This window comes from Mustela nivalis (genome assembly GCF_964662115.1).
Source record: "Mustela nivalis genome assembly, chromosome: Y".
In the NCBI taxonomy this organism is placed as follows: Eukaryota; Metazoa; Chordata; class Mammalia; order Carnivora; family Mustelidae; genus Mustela; species Mustela nivalis.
Window position 1 is genome coordinate 18,331,399 of NC_139041.1, and position 22,207 is coordinate 18,353,605.

The window sequence follows — 22,207 nt, forward strand, 5'->3', positions numbered from 1 at the left end:
TCAGCCCTCTTTTTTTTTTCTTTCACTCCTACTTCTCCTACAATAAGCACCTCTTTCTATTCCTTGGAGTCGGTGACTTTCCTAAGCTCATTGTCATGTTTCATCATTCTTCCTTCTTTCTTCGGATTTGCTTCCTTATTTACCAATCCTTTTCTGCCAGGTCAAAAATTTGGTCTTTTGCTTCTGCCAGCTTCTTGGACTTTTCCTTCAGTCTGCTACCAATCTTTTCTTCAGGAACTCTTTTTATTTTATTTTATTTTATTTTATTTTATTTTATTTTATTTTATTTTATTTTTTTATTTTATTTCTATCAGTTTTATCTATGTGGTTTGAGACTCCCTGATATCTTTCTGATTTCAATCCTCCATTGGGCATGTTATATGTGAGGTTTCACTCCGATTACCTGGCCATGATCATTTCTTCTTCCTTGGCAACAAGAGATTCTTCCAATTTTTTCTTGGATATAGGTCTCTGACTTTTTCTCAGTATTTGAAAAATCAATTCTGTTTTTTATCATGATGGTAATTTCTTTAGAAATAAGAGTTCATGGAGTGCCCAAGGGCTGGCCCTTGAGGGAGTCTCGGGTATGTGTGTGTGGCATGCATGCCCTCTGCTCTTGTATCATAGCTGTCCCCTGTCCTTGAGACCAGTCATCTGCAGAGGCTCTCTTTGCCAGCCTTTTGGTGTGTTTGGTGTCTGGGCTGAATAGGCTTAGGTTTATTTTGGTGGGATCTGGTGTGCCTGTGAAAGGATAAATTCAACCTACACCACAGAATGAAGGCCTGTAGCGTTCTGTGGTCAGGGGAGAGCCTGTGGACAGGGCTTTCTTCTAGTCCCCTATGGGAGAATCTGTTCTCTTAAAATGAAGCAAGTTGGACTGAGGAACACAGTACCCTATGTGTTCCATGGTTAGAATTTCGTGTTTGCAGGAGAGGCAATTAAAGCCCTCACCATTTTGTCTTGGGCTTGTAGCTCGGTCTTGATGCTGCCTGTGCGAGAGCCCTAAATTTCTTTTGCCCCATCAAATCATCTCCAAGAACACTCACTGATGTACAGCCAGAACCCACCATCTTCCCACTGAGTCACCTGGTATTGTCTCTAATCGCGGTTTCCAGGCTGTCTTCACCTGGCTATTTGTTGGTGTTCTCTGCCAGAGAAATACAGTGTTCTTTTGAGTTGATATGCCAAGGCTGATGATCTAAAATCTCCAGGCCTCAGAGCCCTTTGTTGGCATGAAATAGTACGATTCAGACCCCCTGATGGTCAGAATCAATGGAATTGGAGAACGTACTCCTTGTGGGTTCCAAGTGTGCTCCGATCACTTGTGGCTTTGTCCATTGCAGTGTCTCACTGCCTTCTGAATTACCAACTTCCCACTTTCCCCCTAAACCATGTCTCCAATCTTCTCCCATAGTGTTTGCAACTTATTCTCTCTTTTGCTATGGAGTTTGCTTTGTAGGCTCCAGTTCATTTCTACCATGTTGAAGTTGAATGTTAATATTCCTGTTGTGTTCCTGGCTAAAGACAAGTCGAGTTCCCAGACTACCATATCACTGTCCTGAAAAAGCCCCACAGAATATTACACAGCCATAAGCAAGAATGAATTCTTGCCACTTCCCTCATGTGGCAGAATTGTGGGAAGCATTAGCCTACGTCTCATCTATCAGTCCCAGAAAGACAAATAACATACAATTTCACTCTCTCATGACTGACAAGAGACATATTAAAAAGGAAGGGAAAAAGGGACAAACAATACAACACTAACCAGGCACACAAAATGTGGTGTTTGTTGAGGACAGGTTTGAGAGAATATGTGTTTATCAAAGAGAACAAAAGATGACATTCTTTGTAGGAAATGTTTCTGAAAGAGAGGGAATGTAAGTTTTCAAGGCATGTCATATTGAATTGCTATCCATTAAATACCGACTTCCTATCTCCATCAATTTATTTATAATTGTTATTTGAAACACACTCAGACAGCACACACACACACACACACACACACACACACTTACAGATAAGACACCCAAAAGATGGGGAGGAAGTGAAGAATAGCACTAATGAAGCAAACCCAAAAGAAAAGAACTGAGAGAAAATGATAAATTCCAAGACACATATTCACTCCAAAGATTAGGTCAGGAAACCTACAAAATCTCAGCTCTGTAGTAGTGACTAAAGCGTTTGAAGCAGTAATCAATCCCCTGTCAACACACAGATGGTGAGGTGCAAATCATTTCCTGTTAAACTCTTCTAGATATTTAAGGAAGGCAATGCCATTTTCTTTTCATCGATTCCACAAATAGAGGAGGTGGATGAACTCTAATACACTAGTATAAAGACCCAATTCAAATAATGACATTTTAGGAAATAAATTATATTCCATTTCAATAATTAAACATAATAAAAATATAATTCTTTCCTTTCCTATGTCTGTCTTCACCTGAAATTGAAAGGGCCAGCTTGTTTTTATTATTTTGTACTGTTGTGGAAGCCAGCCTGTCATCCATCATCCATTTTTGACAAAGTATTCACTGATGCTTTAGTTCCATAAATGACCTAATACTCCTCCTAAGATATGCCAGAACTCTTCAACATCCATTAGCCAGTTCCCTCATTCCCTGCATGTCTCCTTTTTTCCTTGACTCTCAGATTGATTCTACAGAGTTCTGAGTTACTCCTGGTTTGTCTCCTTCTCTAACTTATCCCCCTTCAGTTTTTGCTTCTTTCTACTAAGGGCCGTGGTATTCCTCCTAGGGCACATATGAGAGAAGCCATATGATATTTCCCTTTGTCTCCTTGCCCTTTTCATTTCACAAACCCAGTCCTGTGGCGTTCATGTCAGTGCAAGAACCAAGAGTTCATCCTCCCTAATGGTTGAGGAATAATCTGTTGCCAATATGGACCACACCTTCTTTATCCACTAGTCTTTGCAAGGTCATTGCAGCTCAATCCTCAGTTCTGTTCAAGTGAGCCTTGCAGGCCATCGATGTAGGCCATTAATTTTCCTTTGATTAAAGAGACTTGGTCAACATGGTTATACCCATAAACAGTAGGTAGAGATAAATAATTGTAAGAAGGAGTGCTGTCCATTGCTCATCCTTAAGGATTAGCTATTATGTATAATGTCACTCTCTCATCCAAAGGAGGAAAACCTCAGAGAGATGGAATGATATACAAGAGGCATTGTTGTTTCTGATATCAATAGAAATTTCAGAAGAATTAGGAAAACTTTACCATCTCTGGAGAAAGGTTGGCCTAAAATATCATTTTCCTGGTCCACTCTTCTAGGTATTTAGTGAAGGCATTGTCATGTCCTCTCATCAAATCCAGAGATGGAAGAGGTGGGTAAACTCTAATTCAAAAGGAAAAAGACCAATTCAAAGAAGAACATTTTAGGAAACCCACCCATGTCATTTCAATAAGTAAAGATATTAAACAATATAATTCTTTCCTTTGATCCCTGTGACTTCCTTTGGTTTTCAGAGGACCACATGTATTTCCTGTGAATTTATGTTGTTGTTGTTGCTGTTCTGTTGAGAAAGCCTGCCTATCATCCAGCATCCTTTTTAGACAGAGTGCCCATGGATGCTTTAGTTGCATGGGCGTCCTAGTGCTCCTCCTAATATATGCCACAACTCCTGACCACCCATTAAGCAGTTCTCTTTTCTGTACCGCTCAGCTGTATTCTCAGAGTCCTAAGTCACTCCTGGTGGGTCTCTTTCTCTGAGTTCTTGCCCTTCAGGATTCCCTCCCTTTACTAGGGCCAAGGTATTCCTTCCGAGGCACATATTGTGGGAAGCCATATAATATTTCCCTTTGTCTGCTTGCCTTTTCCTTTTCCCAACAGCAGGGCATGGGACATTCATGTCAAGGCAAGGTCCAGGGGTTCATTCACTTTGATGTCAGAGGAATACTATGGTGCTGAAATGGACCCAAACTTCCTGATCCACTAGTCCTTGCAAGGGCATTGCGGCTCACACCAACGGTCTGCTCGAATGGGCCTTGCAAGCCCAAGGTATACGCCATCCCTTTCCTTCTGTCTATGGAGACTTGGTCCACATGTCTATAATCGTTACCACAACAAGTTCAGTTAATTCATAATGACAATGGGTTCGGTCCAGGCCTCTTAATTGAGAGTTAGCTCTGATGCAGAAGGTCACGCTCCTCGAGGACTTTGCAAAGGTATTAAAGAATAAGCCAGTTAGACAGAGGCCTCATCCCTTAGCGCATGTTTCAGAACACTAGAAGACGAGGCCACAGACGGCACCATATATCGATGCCCTCACCATTTACATTGGAAAGAAACTTTCCGTAACTTAGTCATCACTGAACCATAGGCAAAAGACGCTGACAAAGAACGCTCTCACCCACAGTAAGACAAAACCCATGGTGAGCTGCTCATACCCACGAGGCCTCACCTTTTCTTGAGATATCTAGAAATTGTAGTGGAAAAGGACACCTTGTCGTCACCGGGGATATGTTGGCCTAAAGGAAGGTATACTGAATGTCATTTTCCTTCCTCTATGTCTCCAGAAAGGGAAAGTTGGACATTAACCCACAAGACATGCTGAGTTCTTGATCAGGTTCAGAGGGCTCTTGTTCTGTCCATCCCGGGTCTTCCTACATAAAGCCATAGGACACCAATGTCATGGGAGAGGGACAGCTGCTTTAGTGAAGCCAGCATCTGTGATGTCACAAAGCTTTGAGGTCATAGCAACCACTCCTCATCAACCCAGGCCTGATCACTGCACTTGACTGGAGTAGTCATGGGTGGGCCAAGAGGACCCCAAGCCGTCCCAACCCTCTGAAACTGCCTGGTTCTCTCACCAAGGCTGTTTGTGAAGCGAGACGGTGTCACCTTCTCCATTGCCCAATTCGTAGTGTTTGGTTGTGAATGTTAGCACCAGCCCTCTGGAGCTCGGAGAAAGGAAGGGATCCCTCATTCCATATTAGCCACGACAGGCCAAGAAACTAACAGACTGCAAGCAAAGCCTCAGGGGAGGAAAACTGAGCCCTGCGTAAGGGTGAGACCCTCCCACCAAATCACTTAGCATCTCAACAGAAAAAGGGCCATGCAAGGGAAGCTCCAACTGAACCCCTGCAACCGAGCCAAAGACATGTCTGGAGTCTTCCACAGCAAGCACTCGAGTACCTCGAGGGTCTCCAGAAACGGTGCCAACAAGGCCTCCCAATCTTCCAAAAAGACCATGCATCCAAGGCAGACTCTACACCCTAGAACCTTAGGAAGCTGTGCATGTTCCAATGGAGTCCCGAGAGGATGCAATATTTGTTAACAAGGGGTCAGTACAGCAAGACAGGCCGCGGATGCTGCAGGTTGGTGAGGACATCCAGGAAGGAAAGAACAGCAGAATGAACAAGGGAGCTCCGAGCGAAGGTCGGGCATTTTTGGATGGTGGGAGGTTCTCTTTACCTGGCTACCCTCCATAGGCACCTAGGTCTAATTCAATAAAACATCCATTGGCCCCAGTCAATTATTGTGCACTGTTTTTGTCTTTGTTATCTGATCCAACATGCACATGCATGTTTGGACAGAGGCAGAGAGATCCCAATCAGGGGGTGGAGCTGGAGAGGGAGAAGCTTTATTGCACCTGAGCAGAGAACCTGAGAACAGATTCAATGCCAAGGCCCTGGAATCATGAGTTGATCTGAAGGCCGACTCTGAACTGATGGACACAACAGGGGACCCAATCATTGACTTCTGAATACCTCCTGGTTCTTGACAGAACCGCTGCCTGTCATTGTTCAGAAATGCAGAGGATAAGGATTTTGGCTTGTCAGCTGTTGCTTGAGCTATCCGGCCTGCTTCGAAAGCTGGTATAGCTTTTCCTCTTGAAGTCAGTGATTGGGCTAAGGACAACCTATTCTCCGATGCCTATTTGCCTAAAGAAAATACCTCCATGCCTAGATTTTCCAGGGGGAATGGCACTATGTCTTTAGGTGCTCCGCTTCTGTGGAAGGTTTTGGGAGACCTCTGTGCCTCTGATTCTGGACCACTTTCTCTGCTCCCAGATGAGGGTCCTTTTCAGCCCTGAGTTTCCAACTAGGATCAGCACTCTTTTCTTTCTCTCACTCGTACTTCACCTACAAGAGGCACCTCTTTCATTTCCTTAAAGATTCCCTAAGCTCACTATCGTGTTCCATCATTCTGCCTTCTCTCTTAGAATTTTCGTCCTTATTTTCTAGGCTTGTTCTTCCCGGTCCCTAATTGGATCCTCCACTTCTACCATGTTCCCGAACTTTGCATCCAGTCTCCTGCCAATCTTCTCTTCAGGAGTTTTATGGGTGCTTTTAACTCTATCAGTTTAATCTCGGTGGTTCGAGATTTCTGATATCTCCCATGTTTTCAGAAGTACAGCGAGTATCCAGGCAGCTACTTTCAATCTGCATTGGGCGTGTTCTATGTAGAGGTTTCACTCTGACTGCCTAGTCTTTTTCACTCCTTCTTCCTTTACCTGGGAATCAATTGATTCTTCCATCTTTGCATTGCATCTAAGTCTCTGTCACCTCTCTTTATTCATTAAACTCATTCTGTTTTCTAACGTGAGGGTAATTTATTTAGGAGGAAAGGATCCGTGAGTAACCCAGGGCTGGCCCTTAAGATTTGTTGAGTGCGTGCGTGAGTGTGTGTTTGTGAGTGTGTATGTGGCATGCATAGCACCGGCTGTTTGTGTTGTGGTTGACCCTCTCCTGGAGGCAGGTCATTTGCAGTAGCTCTCCTTTCCAGCCGTTTGTTGTTTTTAGGGTCTGGGCTGAATATGCTGAGCTTTACCTTTGTGGGCTCTGGTGTGCCTGTGAAAGGAGAAACTCCACCAACTCAACAGAATGCAGGCCTGCAGAATGCTGTGTTCACAAGAGAACATGTGGTCAAAGCTTCCTTCTCGTCCCCTGTGGGAGAGTCTGTTCTCCTTGGACTAAGCATCTTGGACTGAGGAAGGCAGTCCTCCAAGTGTTCCACTGTTAGGATTTCGTGTTGGCTGGCTAGGCAGCCTCTGTCCTCACATACCTGTCATGGCCAGTAGCTCTGTCTTGATGCTGCTGTTGCGAGAGCCCAAAATTTATTATGTTCACATTGAGTCATCTCCACGAACACTGCCTTTCACGGAATCACTCCCACGCCTCATCATCTTCCCACTGCGACTCTTGGTATTATCTCTCTCTGATCATTGTCTCCAGGCTGTGTGCTCCTGGTCGCTTGTTGGTGTCATATGCAGGAAAAAGGTGGTGTCATTTCAAGTCGATATCTGCCAAGCCTGCTGATAGGAAAACTTCAGCCCTCAACACTTATGTTGTCAAGTACTCATCCCCTTGAGACCCTCTGCGTGTCACAGTCAACGACACTGGGAAACAGGTAACTTGTGCGTTCCCAGTGTGCCCTGCTCTTCTGTCTTTGGTCCTCTGCATGAGCTCTAGCACTCTGAACCACGAACCAACCAAATCTCCCCTGAGCCATGTCTCCAATCTTCTCCCATCATCTCTGCAACTTCCTTTCCCTTTCATTGTGGAGTTTACCATGTAGGATTCAGGTCAATTTCCATCACACTGCAGTTGTTGTGGACATCTTCCTGTTGCCTTCATGTCAGAAGAAGCATGAGGTTATTAGTCACTACTACCATCTCACTGTCTTCCATGTCACCACAATTCGTACTGAGATATAAGCAAAAAGGAATTCTTCCACTTGTCTCTTATGGCAGTTTTGCGGAGAGCATTGGGCTTTGTCAATTCTTTCATTCTCAGAAAGACAACAAACAGACGATTTCAATAACACATGACAGTCATGAAACATACGAGAAAGAAAGGGTATTGGGACAAACAGTATGACTCTAATGAGGAATTCAATGGTGGTGTTTGTTGGAAGGCCGTTTTGTGAGAACACGGGTTTCTTGAAGAGGCCCAGAGATTACATTCCTTGCAGGAGATTTCCAGGAACTGATGGAATGTGAGATTTCAAGGCATGTCAATAGAATTGCTACCCACAAGAGACCGAATTCCATTCTCTCGTATTTTAATAATAATTGTGATGTGAAACACACACACACCACACCACATTAACACATCCACATGCAAACACACAAAGATAACACATGCAAAAGATGGGGAGGAAGTGAGGATTCGTACCAATGAAACAACCCCAAGTAAATACCATATAGGTGAAAGGCAAATAGAATCCAAGTGAGAAGCCAATCGAAATGAGAAAGTGAACTATTACCTATTAATAATACATTCATTACTCAGGTCTAAAGTCTCCCGTCAATACAAACAGTTTGTAATAGTGGTTGAAATTCCAAATCAAAACAAAAAAAAATTAGAAAACAACCATAAGAAAACAGCAAATATTAAACAAGCTCGTCCTTCTGTTGCCAAGGACATTTTTTTCGACCTTAAACTTACTCATAGCTTGCAAGTGAAGAAATCAGGAAGACATAGGTTATGCTATTCCCAAGGAGAAGAGAGCCAAAGTGTTTGTGCCTAAGTCAGCAAGAGTGATTTTATGCCTTCGAGAGACAAAAGCTAAGCGGAAGGTGTTTTGTCTTGATAGAGCATCAAAACAACAGAAACCCGGAAGAACTGCCAACATGTACACCACGAACCAGGGTGTATCTAAACGTTGGAAGACTATAAACACACTGGAACGGAGATGGCGACTTTTATCCAATACTGTTGGCAACTATGATATCCACGTTAAGCACAGGACAAATCATCTGCATGGGAAGGTGCTAAGGAATAACAGACGTCCACATGGGCATTCGAGACCACCTAAACTTTGGTGATCCATGAGTTAGATTGCATCTCTGAGGACATTAAGATATGCTCTTCCCAGCGGCAGACCTAACTTTGTCTATCGCAGGTCATGAGCTCGAGTCCAAATACAGTCGTAATTCATGGAAGAGAAGTCAAAACCTATCCTGTGCACTTAATATCACGAAGGTATGAAAACAGGAAGACATCACTTTTAAATTGGAAATACAGCCAGCCACTAAGAGTGGAAAATACAACACACTCACGAACTACAATGAATGCCAGAAAGAAAATCCAAAGGTAAAGCAGAAAGAGCCATGAACGAAGTAATTCTAAGAAACTTAGAGGAGGATGCCAAAACATTTTATGGGGAAACAATATAGGGTTAAATGCATGCATTTCCAAACTTTAAAAATACCGAAAAAGAAAGCCACCTAACAGGACGACTGAAGGAACAAGATGAAGAAAAACCGAACTACAAAGTTAACAGAGAAATTGATATCAGACATGTGATTATCAAAATGAAGGAAACACAAACAAACCAATAAGAAAAAAATTCATGAGATCTGACAATTGAGATTTGACAACACGAACAAACCGCAGAAACCATTACTGGGGAAAACAGGGAGACAATCAAACAGCTGCAAGTATGAAACCACATGACAAGTGGTAGCAAAAACAAAGAATAACCGAAAAGGCATATCCATACATTTATGCTAGCAAATCCAAGAACTGAGAGAAAAGGATAAATTCCCAGACATATAGAAACTTCCAAGATTAAGTCAGGAAACCTACAAAATCTCAGCTTTCTAGTAGTGACGGAAGCATTTGAAGCAGTAATCCAACCCCTGCCCACACACAGAAGGCCAGGTCATGGCATTTGCTTGGGCCACTCTTCTAGGTATTTAGTGAAGGCATTGTCATGTCCTCTCATCAAATCCAGAGATGGAAGAGGCGGGGAAACTCTAATTCACAAGGATAAAGACCCAATTAAAAGAAGAACATTTTAGGAAACCCACCCATGTCATTTCAATAAGGAAAGATAATAAACAACCTAATTCTTTTCTTTTCTCCCTGTGACTTCCTTTGGTTTTGAGAGGGCCACATTGTTTTCCTGTGAATTGATGTTGTTGTTGTTGCTGTTCTGTTGAGAAAGTCTGCCTATCATCCATCATCCGTTTTTGACAGAGTATTCACGGATGCTTTAGTTGCATGGACGTCCTAGTGCTCCTCCTAATATATACCACAACTCCTGACCACCCATTACGCAATTCTCTTTTCGGTAACCCTCAGCTGGATTATCAGAGTCCAGAGTCACTCCTGGTGGGTCTCCTCTGACTTCTTGCCCTTAATTATTCCCTTCCTCTACTAGGGCCAGGGTATTCCTCCCGAGGCACATATTGTGGGAAGCCATATGATATTTCCCTTTGTCTGCTTGCCTTTTTCATTTCTCAACACAGGGCATGGGACATCCTTGTCAAGGCAAGGTCCAGGTGTTCATTCACTTCGATGGCAGCGGAATACTGTGATGCAGAAATGGACCCAAACTTCCTGATCCACTAGTCCCTGCAAGGGCATTGCGGCTCACTCCAACGGTGTGCTCGAATGGGCCTTGCAAGCCGTCGGTATACGCCGTCCCTTTTTTTCTGACTAAAGAGACTTGGTCGGCATGTCTATACCCGTTACCACAACAAGGATAGTTAACTACTAATGAAAACGGGTTCGGTCCAGGCCTCTTTATTGAGAGTTAGCTCTGATGCAGAAGGTCACACCCCTCGAAGACTTTACAAAGGTATTCAAGGGAAAGCCAGGTAGACAGAGGCCTCATCCCTTAGCCACGTGTTTCAGAACACTAGGACAGGAAGCCACAGAAAGCACCATATATCAATGTCCTCACCTTTTACCTCGGAAAGGGACTTTCCGTACATTCGTCATCACTGACCTATAGGCAAAAGACGCTGACAAAGTACGCTCTCACCCACAAGACCACAAACCCCACGGAGAGCTGCTCATAATGGAAGGCCTCACCTTTTCTTGAGATATCTAGAAATTGTAGTGGAAAAGGACACCTTGCCGTCTCCAGTGATATGTTGGCCTAAAGGAAGGTATACTTAATGTTATTTTCCTTCCTCTATGTCTCCATAAAACGAAGTTGTACATTAACCCACAAGACATCCTGAGTTCTTGATCAGGTTCAGAGGGCACTTGTTCTGTCCTTCCGGGGCTTCCTACTTAAAGCCATAGGACACCAAGGTCATTGGAGAAGGACAGCTGCTTCAGTGAAGCCAACATCTGTGATGTCACAAAGCTTTGAGGTCATAGCAACCACTCCTCATCAAACCAGGCCTGATCACTACACAAGACTGGAGTAGTCATGGGTGGGCCAAGAGGACCCCAAGCCGTCTCAACCCACTGGAGCCGCCTGGCTCTCTCACCAAGGCAGTTTGTGACGCGAGTAGTGTCACTTTCTCCATGACTCAATTTGTAGTGTTTGGTCGTGAGTGTCAGCACCAGCCCTCTGGACCTCGGAGAAAGGCAAGGATCCCTCATTCCATCTTAGCCACGACAGGCCAAGAAACTAACAGACCGCAAGCAAAGCCTCAGGGGAGGAAAACTGAGCCCTGCATAAGGGTGTGACCCTCCCACCAAATCACGGAGCATCTCAACAGGAAAAGGGCCACGCAAGGGAAGCTCCAAGTGAACACCTGCAACCGTGCCAAAGACTTGTCTGGAGTCTTCCACAGCAAGCACACGAGTACCTCGAGCGTCTCCAGAAACGGTGCCAACAAGGCCTCCCAATCTTCCAAAAAGACCATGCATCCAAGGCACACTATACACCCTAGAACCTTAGGTCCAGGACGGACTCATGTTCTTGGAGTCCACAGGAGCCAACGGAGAGCATGTTGGAAGAGACCCATAGCCCAAGTGAAGCCATCTGAAAGACGTCAGGACCCGTTTCAGGAAGACAACATGTGTGTCCAAAAGGACGAATTGAAGAGGATTCGAATGTGGAAGAACCTTGAGCAATCCCTCAGGGTGGAGCAGCTACTCTCTGTGGAACTGCATGGAGGTGTGGCAGCACAAGCCAGCCTTCACCCTCTCATGACCATCCCCCAAATGGTTACATGTGATAAGAAAACAGTGCCCCTTGCGGAAGATGGGCATGTTCGAATGGAGCCCCGAGAGGATGCACAATGTGTTAACAGGAGGTCAGTACAGCGCGACAGACAGCAGATGCTGCAGGTTGGTGAGGAGGTCCAGGAAGGCAAAGAACAGGAGAATGAACAAGGGAGCTCCGAGCAAAGGTCTGGCATTTTAGGTTGGTGGGAGGATCTCTGTACCTGGCTGCCCTCCATAGGCACCTGGATCCAAATTCAATAAAACATCCTTTGGCCCCAGTCAATTATTGTGCACTGATTTTGTCTTTGTTATCTTATGCAACGTGCATATGCACGTATTGTACAGGGAGGCAGAGAGATCCCAATCAGGGGGTGGAGCTGGAAATGGAGAAGCTTACTTGCCCCTGAGAAGAGAACCTGAGAATAGTGTCAAAGCCAAGGCCCTGGAATCACGAGTTGATTTGAAGGCCGCCTCTGAACTGATGGACACAACCCGGGACACAACCATTGACTTCTGAATACCTCCTGGTTCTAGACAGAACCGCTGCTCTGTCAGTGTTCAGGAATGCAGGGGATAAGGATTATGGCTTGTCTGCTGTTGCTTGAGCTATCCGGCCTGCTTCGAGAGCTGGTATAGCTTTTCCTCTTGAAGTCAGTGATTGGGCTAAGGACAACCTATTCTTCGATGCCTATTTGCCTAAAGAGAATACCTCCATGCCTAGATTTTCCAGGGGGAATGGCACTATGTCTTTAGGTGCTCCGCTTCTGTGGAAGGTGCTGGGAGTCCTCTTACCCTCTGATTCTGGACCACTTTTTCTGCTCACTGATGAGGGTCCTTTTCAGCCCTGATATCTCCAATCTAGGATCAGCACTCTTTTCTTTCTCTCACTCTTACTTCACCTACTAGAGGCACCAATTTCATTTCCTTAGAGATTCCATAAGCTCACTATCATGTTCCATCATTCTGCCTTCTCACTTAGAATTTGTGTCCTTATTTTTAGGCTTGTTCTTCCCGGTTCCTAATTGGATCCTCCACTTCTACCATGTTCCCAAAATTTGCATCCAGTCTCCTGACAATCTTCTCTTCAGGAGTACTTTAGGTCCTTTTTGTCTTTATCAGTTTTATCTCTGTGGTTCGAGACTCTCTGATATCTCCTCTGTTCTGATGTACAGCGAGTTTCCAGGCCGCTGCTTTCTATCCCGCATCGGGCGTGTTCCATGTAGAGTTTTCACTCTGACTGCTTGATCGTAATCACTCCTTCTTCCTTTACCTGGGAATCAATTGATTCTTCCATCTTTGCATTGGATCTAAGTCTCTCTCACCTCTCTGTATTCGTTAAACTCATTCTTTTATCTAACCTGAGGGTAATTTATTTAGGAGAAAGTGATCCGTGAGTGACCCAGGGCTGGCCCTTAAGATTTGTTGAGTACGTGCGTGTGTGTGTGTTTTGAGTGTGTTTGTGGCATGCATGAAATCTCCTGTTTGTGTGTGTCTGACCCTGTCCTGGGGCTCTGTCATTTGCAATAGCTCTCCTTTCCGGCCGTTTGTAGTTTTTAGGGTCCGGGCTGAATATGCTGAGGTTTAGCAGGTGGGCTCTGGTGTGCCTGTGAAAAAAGAACTCCAGCAACTTACCGGACGCAGGCCTGCAGAATGTGGTTGAGAAGAGAACATGTGGTCAATGCTTTCTTCTCTTCCCCTATGGACTAAGCATCTTGGACGGAGAAAGGCGGTCCTCCAAGTGTTCCACTTTTGGGATTTCATGTTGGCTGGCTAGGCAGCCTCTGTCCTCTCATACCTGTCGTGGCCAGTAGCTCTGTCTTGATGCTGCTGTTGCGAGAGCCCAAAATTTATTATGTCCACATTGTGTCATCTCCACGAACACTGCCTTTCACGGAATCACTCCCAAGACTCATCATCTTCCCACTGCGACTCTTGGTATTGTCTCTCTCTGATCATTATCTTCATGTTGTCTGCTCCTGGTCGCTTGTTGGTGTCATATGTAGGAAAAAGATGGTGTTCTTTCAAGTCGATGTCTGCCAAGCCTGCTGATAGGAAAACTTCGGCCCTCAACACTTGTGTTGTCAAATATTGTGCCCTTGAGACCCTCTGCTTTTCAGAGTCAATGGCACTGGGAAACAGGTACCTTGTGCCTTCCCATTGTGCCCTGCTCTCCTGTGCTTTGGTCCTCTGCATGGGCTCCAGCCCTCTGATCCACGAACCAACCAAATCTCCCCTGAGCCATGTCTCCAACCTTCTCCCATCATCTCTGCAACTTCCGTTCTCTTTTGCTGTGGAGTTTACCTGTAGGCTACAGGTCAATTTCCACCACACTGCAGTTGTTGTGGTCATCTTCCTGTTGCCTTCTTGGCTGAAGAAGCATGGGGTTATTAGTCACTACTATCATGTCACTGTCTTTAATGTCACCACAATTCATACTGAGACATAAGCAAGAATGAATTCTTTCACTTCTCTCTTATGGCAGTCTTGCGGAGAGCATTGGGCTTTGTCACATCTATCATTCTCAGAAAGACAACAAGCAGACGATTTCACTAACTTATGACAGTCAACAAACCTACAAAAAGAAAGGGTATTGGGACAAAGAGTATAACTCTAATGAGGAATTCAAATGGTGGTGTTTGTTGGAAGGCCGTTTTGTGAGAAAACGGGTTCCTTGAAGAGGACAAGAGATGATATTCCTTGCAGGAGATTTCCTGAAACTGATGGAATGTGAGTTTTCAAGGCATGTCAAATTGAATTGCTACCCACAAGAGACCTGTAGAAATCTCTCGTAGCATTCTCTCGTAGTTTAATAATAATTGTGATATGAAACACACACACACCACACCACATTAACACAGCCAATGCACACACACATGAACGCACACAAAGATAAGACATGCAAAAGATGGGGAGGAAGTGAAGAATCCTACCAATGAAGCAACCCCAAGAATATACCATATAGGTGAAAGGCAAATAGAATCCAAGTGAGAAGCCAACCGAAATGAAAAAGTGAACTATTACCTATCCTTAATACATTCAATACTCAGGTCTAAAATCTCCAGTCAATAAAAACAGTTTGTAAGAGTGGTTGAAATTCCAAATCAAAAAAAAAAAAAATTAGAAAACATCCATAAGAAAACAGCAAATATTAAACAACCTCGTCCTTCTGTTGCTCATAGGAGATTTCCTTCGACTTTAAAGATACTAATAGCTTGCTAGAGAAGAAATTGGTAAGACGTAGTTTATCCTATTCCAAGGAGCAGAGAGAGAGAGTTGATGCCTGAGTGAGCGAGATTGATTTATGCCTTCGAGAGACAAAAGCTAAGCGGAAGGTGTTTTGTCTGATTGAGCATCAAAACAACAGAAAGCTGGAAGAATTGCCAACATATACAGCACGAACAAGGGTGTATCTAAACGTTGGAAGACTATGAACACACTGGAACGGAGATGGTGAATTTTATCCAATACTGTGGCAACTATGATATGCACGTTAAGCACAGGACAGATCATCTGCATGGGAAGGTGCTAAAGAATAACAGACGTCCACATGGGCAGTCGAGACCACATGAACTTTGGGGATCCATGAGTAAGATTGCGTCTCTGAGGACAATAAGATATGCTTTTCCAGCGGCAGACCTAACTTTGTCTATTGCAGGTCATGAGCTCAGTCCAAATACAGTCGTAATTCATGGAAGAGAAGTCAAAACCTATCCTGTGCACTTATGATCAGGAAGGTATGAAAAGAGGAAGATATCACTTTCAAATTGGAAATACAGCAAGACACTAAGAGTGGAAAACACAACACACTCACAAAATAGCAAAGAATGCAAGGAAGATAATCCAAAGGAAAAGCAGAAAGAGCCATGAATGAAGGAATTCTAAGAAACTTAGAGAGGATGCCAAAACATTTTATGGGGAAACAATATAGGGTTAAATGCATGCATTTCCAAACTTTAAAAATACCGAAAAAGAAAGCCACCTAAAAGGACGACTGAAGGAACAAATGAAGAAAAACCGAACTCCAAAGTTAACAGAGATATTCAAATCAGACATGTGATTATCAAAATGAACGAAATACAAACAAACCAATAGGAAAAAAAACAGGAGGTCTCACACTTGAGTTTTGACCACACGAACAAACCACAGAAGCCATTACTGGATAAAACAGGGAGACAAGCACACAGCTGCAAGTATGAAACCACATGACAAATGGTAGCTAGGAAAAAAGAAGAACCGAAAAGGCACATCCACACATTTATGCTAGCAAATCCAAGAACTGAGAGAAAAGGATAAATTCCCAGACACATAGAAACTTCCAAGATTAGGTCAGGAAACCTACAAAATCTCAGCTCTCCAGTAGTGACGGAAGCATTTGAAGCAGTAATCCAATCCCTGCCAACACACAGAAGGCCAGGTCAAGTCATTTGCTTGGGCCACTCTTCTAGGTATTTAGTGAAGGCATTGTCATGTCCTCTCATCAAATCCAGAGTTGGAAGAGGCGGGTAAACTCTAATTCACAAGGATAAAGACCCAATTCAAAGAAAGACATTTTAGGCAACCCACCCATGTCATTTCAATAAGGAAAGATAATAAACAATATAATTCTTTTATTTTCTCCCTGTGACTTCCTTTGGTTTTGAGAGGGCCACATTGTTTTCCTGTGAATTGATGTTGTTGTTGTTGCTGTTCTGTTGAGAAAGCCTGCCTATCATCCATCATTCGTTTTTGACAGAGTATTCACGGATGCTTTAGTTGCATGGAAGTCCTAGTGCTCCTCCTAATATATGCCACAACTCCTGATCACCCATTAAGCAGTTCTCTTTTCGGTAACCCTCAGCTGGATTCTCAGATTCCTGAGTCATTCCTGGTGGGTCTTCTTCTCTGACTTCTGGCGCTTCATTATTCCTCCTTTACTAGGGCCAAGCTATTCCTCCCGAGGCACATATTGTGGGAAGCCATATGATATTTCCCTTTGTCTGCTTGCTTTTCCATTTCCCAACAGCAGGGCATGGGACATTCATGTCAAGGCAAGGTCCAGGGGTTCATTCACTTCGACGGCAGAGGAATACTGTGGTGCCGAAATGGACCCAAACTTTCTGATCCACTAGTCCTTGCAAGGGCATTGCAGCTCACTCCAACGGTCTGCTCGAATGGGCCTTGCAAGCCGTCGTATACGCCGTCCCTTTTTTTCAGACTAAAGAGACTTGGTCCACATGTCTGTATCCGTTACCACAACAAGTACAGTTAACTATACTGTAACAACGGGTTCGGTCCAGGCATTTTCATTGAGAGTTAGCTCAGATGCAGAAGGACACTCTCCTCGCATAGTTTGCAAAGGTATTTAAGGGAAAGCCAGGTAGACAGAGGCCTCATCCCTTAGCCGCGTGTTTCAGAACACGAGGAGACGAGGCCACAGACGGCACCATATATCGATGACCTCACCTTTTACCTCGGAAAGCCACTTTACGTACCTTAGTCATCATTGACCCATAGGAAAAGACGCTGACAAAGTACGCTCATACCCACAGGACAACAAAACCCATGGTGAGCTGCTCATACACGCGAGGCCTCACCTTTTTTTGAGATATCTAGAAATTGTAATGGAAAAGGACACCTGCTGTCTCCGGGGATATGTTGGCTTAAAGGAACGTATACTGAATGTCATTTCCTTCCTCTATGTCTCCAGAAAGGGGAAGTTGGACATTAACCTACAAGATATCCTTAGTTCTTGTTCAGGTTCAGAGGGCTCTTGTTCTGTCCTCCCGTGGCTACCTACTTAAAGCCATAGGACACCAAGGTCATGGGAGAGGGACAGCAGCTTCAGTGAAGCCAGCATCTGTGATGTCACAAAGCTTTGAGGTCATAGCAAACACTCCTCATCAACCCAGGCCTGATCACTACACTTGACTGAAGTAGTCATGAGTCGGCCAAGAGGACCGCAAGTCGTCTCAAACCGCTGGAGCCGCCTGGGTCTCTCACCAAGGCAGTTTGCGAAGCGAGTCGGTGTCACCTTCTCCATGGCCCAATTCGTAGTGTTTGATCGTGAGTGTCAGCACCAGCCCTCTGGGCCTCGGAGAAAGGCAAGGATCCCGCATTCCATCTTATCCACGACAGGCCAAAATACTAAAAGACCGCAAGCAAAGCCTCAGGGGAGGAAAACCGAGCCCTGCGAAAGGGTGAGACCCTCCTACCAAATCACGGAGCATCACAACAGGTAAAGGGCCACCCAAGGGAAGCTCCAAGTGAAGCCGCGCAACCGTGCCAAAGACAGGTCTCGAGTCTTTCACAGCAAGCACACGAGTACCTCGAGCGTCTCCAGAAACGGTGCCAACAAGGCCTCCCAATCTTCCAAAAAGACCATGCATCCAAGGCACACTATACACCCTAGAACCTTAGGTCCAGGACGGACTCATGTTCTTGGAGTCCACAGGAGCCAACGGAGAGCATGTTGGAAGAGACCCATAGCCCAAGTGAAGCCATCTGAATGACTTCTGTGCCCGTTTCAGGAAGACAACTTGTATGTGCAAAAGGACGCATTGAAGAGGATTCGAATGTGGAAGAACCTTGAGCACTCCCTCAGGGTGGAGCAGCTACCCTCTGTGGAACTGCATGGAGATGTGGCAGCACAGGCCTCCCTTCACCCTCTCATGACCATCCCCCAAATGGTTACATGCGATAAGCAAACAGTGCCTCTTGCGGATGATGGGCATGTTCCAATGGAGCCCCGAGAGGATGCACAATGTGTTAACAAGGGGTCAGTACAGCACGACAGACAGCGGATGCTGCAGTTTGGTGAGAAGATCCAGGAAGGCAAAGAACAGGAGAAAGAACAAGGAAGCTGCGAGCGAAGGTTGGGCATTTTAAGATGGTGGGAGTTTCTCTGTACCTGGCTACCCTCCATAGGCACCTAGTTCCAATTTCAATAAAACATCCTTTGGCCCCAGTCAATTATTGTGCACTGTTTTTGTCTTTGTTATCTTATCCAAAGTGCACATGCACGTTTGGGCAGAGAGGCAGAGAGATCCCAATCAGTGGGTGGAGCTGGAGAGGGAGAAGCTTACTTGCCTCTGAGCAGAGAACCTGAGAACAGAGTCAATCCCAAGGCCCTGGAATCATGAGTTGATCTGAAGGGCGCCTTTGATCTGATGGACACAACCCGGGACCCAACCATTGACGTCTGAACACCTCTGGTTCTATATAGAACCGCTGATCTGTGATTGTTCAGAAATGCAGGGGATAAGGATTTTGGCTTGGCTCCTGTTGCTTGAGCTATGTGGCCTGCTTCGAGAGCTAGTATAGCTCTTCCTCTTGAAGTCAGTGATTGGGCTATGGACAAACTATTCTCCGATGCCTATTTGCCTAAGGAGAATACCTCCATGCCTAGATTTTCCAGGGGAATGGCACTATGTCTTTAGATTTTCCACTTCTGTGGAAGGTTGGGAGTCCTCTGTGCCTCTGATTCTGGACCACTTTCTCTGCTCACAGATGAGGTTCCATTTCAGCCCTGAGATCTCCAATCTAGGATCAGCCCTCTTTTCTTTCTCTCTCTCGTACTTCACCTACAAGAGGCACCTCTTTCATTTCCTTAGAGATTCCCTAAGCTCACTATCATGATCCATCATTCTGCCTTCTCTCTTAGAATTTGCGTCCTTATTTCTAGGCATGCGTCCCGGTTCTTAATTGGATCCTCCACTTTTACCAGGTTCCCGAACTTTGCATCCAGTCTCCCGCCAATCTTCTCCTCAGTAGTTCTTTAGGTGCTTTTATCTTTATCAGTTTATCTCTGTGGTTTGAGACTCTCTGATATCTCATGTGTTTTCTAATGCACAGCGAGTATTCAGGCCACTGCTTTCCAACCCGGATCGAGCATGTTCTATGTAGAGGTTTCACTCTGCCTGATTGATCGTAATCACTCCTTCTTCCTTTACCCGGGAATCAATTGATTCTTCCATCTTTGCATTGGATCTAAGTCTCTGTCACCTCTCTGTATTCGTTAAACTCATTCTGTTTTCTAACCTGAGTGTAATTTATTTAGGGGGAAGTGATCCGTGAGTGACTCTTGTGCCTGTGAAAGGAGAAACTCCAGCAACTCACCGGACGCAGGCCTGCAGAATGTGGGTTGAGAAGAGAACATGTGGTCAATGCTTTCTTCTCGTCCCCTATGGACTAAGCATCTTGGACTGAGGAAGGCAGTCCTCCAAGTGTTCCACTGTTGGGATTTCGTGTTGGCTGACTAGGCAGCCTCTGTCCTCACATACCAGTCGTGGCCAGTAGCTCTGTTTTGATGCTGCGGTTGCGAGAGCCCAAAATTTATTATGTCCACATTGAGTCATCTCCACGAACACTGCCTTTCACGGAATAACTCCCACGACTAATCATCTTCCCACTGCGTCTCTTGGTATTGGCTCTCTCTGAACATTGTCTGCAGGCTGTCTGCTCCTGGTCCCTTGTTGGTGTCATATGAAGGAAAAAGATGGTGTTCTTTCAAGACGATGTCTGCCAAGCCTGCTGATAGGAAAACTTCGGCCCTCAACACTTGTGTTGTCAAATACTCATGCCCTTCAGACCCTTGCGTGTCATAGAGTACAGCACTGGGAAACAGATTCCTTGTGCATTCCCAGAGTGCCCTGCTCTCCTGTGCTTCGGTCCTCTGCATGGGCTCCAGCCCTCTGATCCACGAACCAACCAAATCTCCCCTGACCCATGTCTCCAACCTTCTCCAATCATCTCTTCAACTTCCGTGCTCTTTCACTGTGGAGTTTACCTTGTAGGTTTCAGGTCAATTTCTACCCCACTGCCGTTGTTGTGGTCATATTCCTGTTGCCTTCATGGCTGAAGAAACATGAGATTATTAGACACTACTACCATCTCACTGTCTTTCATGTCACCAGAAATCGTACTGAGACATAAGCGAGAAGGAATTCTTTCACTTGTCTCTTATGGCAGAATTGCGGAGAGCATTGGGCTTTGTCACATCTATCATTCTCAGAAAGACAACAAGCAGACGATTTCACTAACTCATGACAGTCAAGAAACCTACAAAAAGAAAGGGTATTGGGACAAAGAGTATAACTCTAATGAGGAATTCAAATGGTGGTGTTTGTTGGAAGGCCGTTTTTTGAGAAAACGGGTTCCTTGAAGAGGACAAGACATGATATTCCTTGCAGGAGATTTCCTGAAACTGATGGAATGTGAGTTTTCAAGGCATGTCAAATTGAATTGCTACCCACAAGACACCTGTAGCAATCTCTCGTAGCATTCTCTCGTAGTTTAATAATAATTGTGATGTGAAACACACACACTACACCACATTAACACATCCTCATGCACACACACATGAACGCACACAAAGTAAGACATGCAAAAGATGGGGAGGAAGCGAGGAATCGTACCAATGAAGCAACCCCAAGAATATACCGTATAGGTGAAAGGCAAATAGAATCCTAGTGAGAAGCCAACCGAAATGAGAAAGTGAACTATTACCTATCATTAATACATTCATTACTCAGGTCTAAGTCTCCCGTCAATAAAAACAGTTTGTAAGAGTGGTTGAAATTCCAAATCAAAACAAAAAAAAATTAGAAAACATCCATAAGAAAACAGCAAATATTAAACAAGCTCGTCCTTCTGTTGCCCATAGGAGATTTCCGTCAACTATAAAGATCCTCATAGCTTGCAAGTGAAGAAATAGGGAAGACGTAGGTTATGCTATTCCCAAGGAGCAGAGAGCCAAAGTGTTTGTGCCTAAGTCAGCGTGAGTGATTTTATGCCTTCTAGAGACAAAAGCTAAGCGGAAGGTGTTTTGTCTAGATAGAGCATCAAAACAACAGAAACCTGGAAGAATTGCCAACATATACACCACGAACAAGGGTGTATCTAAACATTGGAAGACTTGAACACACTGGAACGGAGATGGCGACAATTATCCAATACTGTTGGCAACTATGATATCCACGTTAAGCACAGGACAGATCATCTGGAAGGGAAGGTGCTAAGGAATAACAGACGTCCACATGGGCATTCAAGACCACCTAAACTTTGGGGATCCATGAGTAAGATTGCGTCTCTGAGGAAAATAAGATATGCTTTCCCAGCGGCAGACCTAACTTTGTCTATTGCAGGTCATGAGCTCGAGTCCAAATACAGTCGTAATTCATGGAAGAGAAGTCAAAACCTATCCTGTGCACTTATGATCACGAAGGTATGAAAACGGGAAGATATCACTTTCAAATTGGAAATACAGCCAGACACTAAGAGTGGAAAACACAACATACTCACGAACTACAATGAATGCAAGAAAGAAAATCCAAAGGAAAAGCAGAAGGAGCCA